Below are 6,000 nucleotides of genomic sequence, written 5' to 3'. Positions count from 1 at the left end.
TAAAAGAGGGACCTGCATGTCATGGTAAGTGAGACCATCCCATATCCCACTCCATCTTCCCGAGAACAGGAACCCCTCCCCCCAAGACAGAGACCCCCTTCTGCCCCTTGAGTGTGTGAGGGCCCTCCTGTGACAGCTCTTATAGGGACTTTATCCCACTGTGTGATCCCTCTGTGTGCAAAACTTACACGGGGAACCCCTGTCTGCTCCCCCTATATGTCTGCATACTCTGACCACCACCTGTACCATTTCCACATCCTCTGACAGGCTCCTGTATCCATGTTCTGACCACCTCTTGTACCATGTCGGCAGCCTCTAGCCACCTCCTGTATCCTGTCCGCAGCCTCTAACCGTCTCTTGTGTCCTGTCTGCAATCTCTGACTATCTCTTGTCTTAACATGTCTGCAGTCTCTTAGGGGGAGTCTGGAGAGGAATCAAGAGTGAGAGCACCGCCGGAATTGGGATTACGGGAGGAGTCAGATGTGTATGGACTGTAGAGAAGAGAATATAGAATAAAAACCAGAACCACAAACCTGGAGCCATCTGAACCCTGCATGCTGCACTGGAGAGGAGGTCAGTGACAGCGCCGCCAGGCCAGTCTGGGGGGGGGGGGGGGCGGTGAATACAATTATGTAAGAGGGCACTGATATAAAGGTTTACCATCATCTCAGTAAACACCCCCCCCCCCCTCTCTCTCTCTCTTAGTGTATTCACTCTGGGGAAGGTGGTCTGGTCACCAGAGTCTCTTCTTCCCCCCTTACAGTGCAAAGGAAAATGCTACAGAGCATGATCTAAGGAGGAACTCTGATGTAAGGGGTGCTCTGGTCACCAGAGACCACCTTATATCAGAGTCCACTGCATTCCCATTTACATCAGAGTTTCCACTTACATCAGGGTCTGCAGCATTGCCCTTTACATCAGGGTTCGCAGAGTTTCCCCTGTAAGATTAGGAGGCCCAGAGACATGTCCAGAGTACACAGAGGATACATGGGTTAGATTAGATGGGATGGATGTCTAGGGAAAACAGAGGAGGCCTTGATTCCTTCTAATCTATCCCATGTATCTTCTGTGTACTCTAGACATGTCTCTGGGCCTCCATCCCTTCTAATCTTAAAGGGTGAACTCTGCGAACCCTGATGTAAAGGGCAATGCTGCAGACCCTGATATAAGTGGGAACTCTGATGTAAATGAGAATGCAGTGGACTCTGATATAAGGTGGTCCCTGGTGACCAGAGCACCCCTTACATCAGCATTCCTCCTTAGATCATGCTCTGTAGCATTTTCCTTTGCACTGTAAGGGGGAAGAATCCTGCGGACTCTGATGTAAAGGGAAATGTGATGTGATCGGGGGGAGGAGAGACTCTGGTGACCAGAGACCACCTTCTGCAGAGTGAATAAGGGGGGGGGGGGGGGGGTGTTACTGAGATGATGGGAAACCTTTATATCAGTGCCCTGTCACTGACCTCCTCTCCAGTGCAGCATGCAGGGCTCAGACGGCTCCAGGTTGGTGGTTCTGGTTTTTATTCTATATTCTCTTCTCCACAGTCCATACACATCTGACTCCTCCCGTAATCCCGATACCGGCGGTGCTCTCACTCTTGATTCCTCTCCAGACTCCCCCTAAGAGACTGCAGACACGTTAAAAGACGAGAGATAGTCAGAGGTTGCAGACAGGACACAAGAGATGGTTAGAAGCTGCGGACAGGATACAGGAGGTGGCTAGAGGCTGCAGACATGGTACAAGAGGTGGTCGGAACATGTGCACAGGATACAGGAGGCAGTCAGAGGATGTGGAAATGGTACAGGTGGTGGTCAGTGTATGTAGACATGTAGGGGGAGCAAACAGGGGCTCCCCGTGTAAGATTTGCACACAGAGGGATCAGTCATGTAGGGGGATCACACAGTGGGATAAAGTCCTTATAAGAGCTGTCACAGGAGGGCCCTCACACAGGACACATGGCAGGCAGGGCAGTGAGGTTGGCGCAAACAGGGTGATCAGGTTCCTGTTCTTAGGGGAGGTGGGGTCCTGATCCCCAGGGCAGATGGGGTCCCTAGGTGAGATGAAGTCCCTGTCCCCAGGGGGGAGAAGGGGGTCCCTGTCCCCAGAGGGGGAGAAGGGGGTCCCTGTCCCCAGAGGGGGGGAAGGGGGTCCCTGTCCCCAGAGGGGGGGAAGGGGGTCCCTGTCCCCAGAGGGGGGGAGGGGGTCCCTGTCCCAAAGCGAGAATGGGGGTCCCTGTCCTCAGGGGGGAGAAGGGGATCTCTGTCTTGGGGGAGGGGGTCCCTGTCCCCAGGGGAGAAGGGGGTCCCTGAGGAGGCATTTGCTGGGCACGGTGAGGCGGCCTCTGCGGAGCACAGTGAGGTGGCATTTTTTTGGGCGCAGTGAGGCTTTTGCTGGGCACAGTGGCAGCGTATTTATTGGCAGAACAATGTACTGTACATGTACTCAGTGCTATGCATGGGGCCTGCCCCCCCCCCCCCCTCTCCAAGCTCTGCTCCATCTCCCCCTCCCACCAACTCTCCGCCCGCCCCCTTGAGTCCATAATTTTTCTGGACCCTGGACACGCATAAGATTCGCGCATGCTCAATTTGCAGCGTGAGAGCATAATATTTCTCGACCAGCTCCCGCCATCGCGCATGCGCAGTAAAGCCCCGCCGTCAGCTTGTGTAGTGCGATTAGCTCCTGCACATGCGTTGTTAATAGCAGTGAAGTGGCGCATGTGTGGTAATGCCCCGCCGTCAGCTGTTTCAGTGACGGAGCCGCACCGGAAGCAACGGGGTTTGCTTTCTGCATGAGTCACAGAAAATTTTACAACACCGGCTCTCACCATGGCCTGATAGGTGGAGACAAACGCCATCACTAGTCTCCTCCCTCCTGTGAATCCCTGCTGTCTTTTGCTTAAAATATTTTTTCCCAGCAAGAACTCATCTATATGGTCTTTTAATAAATGCCCCAGTATCCTCCCAACTATAGAAGTTAAACAGGCCTATAGTTACTTGGCAAAGACTTTGATCCCTCTTTAAATATAGGCACCACATTGGCCCTATGCCAATCCAGTGGTACTATTCCAGTCATTAACGAGTGCCTTAACATTAGAAACAATGGCTTTGAAATGACAGAGCTCGATTTTTTTTAGGATCGATTGGTGGATGCCATCTGGTCCAGGCGCTTTATTCTGTATAAATATTTCTAGACCATATTACTTTTGAGCCATTGTGGATCATTTGGGGCTGTGTCAATACCATCCCCAATATGGACCTGAGCTCACCCATGCTCCTTTGTATACACAGAGCTGAAGAAAGTATGTTTTGCTATAATTAATTTACACTAGTAAACTGTGATATTTTAAAACTGACAAGGTGGCACTCTTAAAGTAGAAGTAAACCCATGGATTTAAACAGTTTAAATAAAATTAAAAAAAAAGGGGGCATGCCAGGAATGCTAACTGCACATTGGCTGTGCTCTCAGCCAAACTATCAAACCATCCAATGGCTGGTGTCATAACGAATTACATGTGCAGTACCATAGCAGTTGAAGATTAAACAGAGGCAAAGATGGCGGCTTCCTTGGCTGAAAACGATAGGGGAGTTTTCTTCCACTTTAAGCTGCACTGATGAGCAAGAGGAAAAGGTGGAACCTAGAGGAAGGGTGTGGCTTACATGTGATAGGGCGTACCTTAAACAGGATGGGGTAGATCATATTTAAAATTAGCGGGTGCATGAGTTTAGTCAGGCCTAGGGCAGCATTAAACAGAAATACACCATAGGCACTGGACACTCAGGCACATCCAGATTATTGCTGTGCTGTATGCAGGTAGAGAGGTGGGACGCGAAGAGCCCAAGCTGCATGCTCTCCTGGTCCAAATATTGGCGGCTTGAAGGAAAAAATAGGATTTTTGTACTCACTGTAAAATCCTTTTCTCTGTAATTCACCGACCGACACAGCTCCTCTCTGTAACTAAATGGGTTTGTTAGCCTGCCATTAGGAGAACTAGGCAAAAATTGTAACACAATACACAGAACTTTAGTCCAGACCTGGGGGGGGCGGACCCTGTGCTAACAACCCTCCCCGCTGGTCATCCACCATGGGAAGTGGGAACTAGTGAAACTAAACCCACAAAAAAAACAGCAGTGTATGGAAAAACACACCGCCATAACCGAGCATTCTCAAAAGGAGAGATCCCTCAACACCGTAACCTTTTTTCGGAAGTAATGCAACAGTGCATTAACAAACAGTACTGTGTTTTTATCGAAAAACCAGGAAAAAATCTCAATTACAACTGCACAGCCGCCTGCAAAACTTTACGGCCAAAACATACATCAGCTGATGCACTGAAGGGCCACCTCTTTGGGGTGCTTTGGCTTAGGACACAATGGTGGTAATACAATGTCCTCATTGATATGAAAAGCCGAAACCACCTTCGGCAGAAAGAACGGTAACGGACGCAGCACCACCTTATCCCTGTGGATGACCAGATAAGGTGACTTGCATGACAAGGCTGCCAATTCCAAAACCCTCCTGGCCGATGTGATGGCCACTAGAAAGACCACCTTCTGTGAAAGGATCAACAGGGGAATCTCCCCGATATTCTCAAACGGCGGCTTCTGAAGGGGGGCAACGGTGGACGCACCGGAGGAACAACATTTCGTACCCCCTGAAAAAAGGTGCTCACTAATGAGTGAGACGCCAGGGGTCGTTGAAAAGACAGCCAGGGCTGAAATTTGCCCCTTAATGGTGCTTAACGCCAATTTCTGGTCTACTCCTTGCTGAAGAAACAGCAGGATCCTGGATATAGAAAAGGAGCGTGGATGCCACCCTTTCTCCTCACACATGGAGATGTAGGCCTTCCAGGTATGATGGTATATCTTCCGTGAAGATTTCCGCACACTCAGCATAGTGGGAATCACCAAGTCCGACAGACCCCGGTTCGTCAGCACCTGGCTCTCAATAGCCATGCCGTTAAAGCCAGCGAAGGTAAAGCAGGGTGAAAGATTAAACCTTGAGATAGGAGGTCCTCTCGCAGTGGCAGTCGCCAGGGAGCATCTACCACCAGACGCACCAGGGCTGCTGAGGCCAATCTGGGGCAACCAGGATTACTGGAATCCCCTCGGCTTCCACTCTGTGGAGACGTGGCAACAGTTTTAGTGGAGGAAAGGCGTAGATCAGCTGGTACTGATCCCACGGAGCCACCAGCGCGTCTGCCCATGGATATCTTGTCCTGGACACGAATCTCAGCACCTTCTGATTGAGACAGGAGGCCAATAGATCCACATCTGGTGTGCCCCATTTCAGGCACAGCAGCCTGTATATCTCCGGATGCAACGCCCATTCTCCTGGGTCCAGCATCTGACGACTCAGATAGTCCACCTGCCAATTTTCCACCCCCGGATGTAAATGGCTGACAGGGCCGGTACATGTCGCTCTGCCCACCGAAGTATGCGAGTGACCTCCCGAGCAGCAGCTGAGCTTCTTGTTCCCCCTTGGTGATTGATGTATGCCACAGCCGTGGCGTTGTCTGACTGTATCCTGGTCGGATGTCCTTGTGGAGGCACAGCCTGATCGCTCTCAATTCGAGCAGATTGATCGGCAACCTGGATTCGTCCGTCAACCAGAGGCCCTGAGCCGACTGAATCCCCATCACTCCACCCCAGCCTGAGAGACTTGCATTCGTAGTGATCACCGTCCATTTCAGAGGAAGGAACGATTTTCCGGACTGAATCACCGGGGACCTCAACCACCAGATCAGAGAGTCCCTGACTGGCTGGCTCACCTGGACCTGTCGATCCGGGTACAACGGAGATATGTCCCATTTTGTCAAAATCTCCTTCTGCAGGACTCTGGTGTGGAACTGGGCATAAGGTACTGCCTCGAAGGAGGCTACCATGAGTCCCAGTACTCGCATGCAAAAGTGGAGCGATGACCATTTGCAGTTCATCAGTAGTTTGACCGCAGATCTGAGAGTCTGCAATTTGTCTGAGGGGAGAAAAACCCTCGCTTCCAAA

The sequence above is a fragment of the Lithobates pipiens genome, unplaced genomic scaffold (genome assembly GCF_037356315.1).
Source record: "Lithobates pipiens isolate NorthernLeopardFrog02 unplaced genomic scaffold, aLitPip1_a1.2 Scaffold_1, whole genome shotgun sequence".
Lineage (NCBI taxonomy): Eukaryota > Metazoa > Chordata > Amphibia > Anura > Ranidae > Lithobates > Lithobates pipiens.
The sequence above is the reverse complement of the archived record's forward strand: the minus strand, read 5'-3'. Positions refer to the sequence as shown.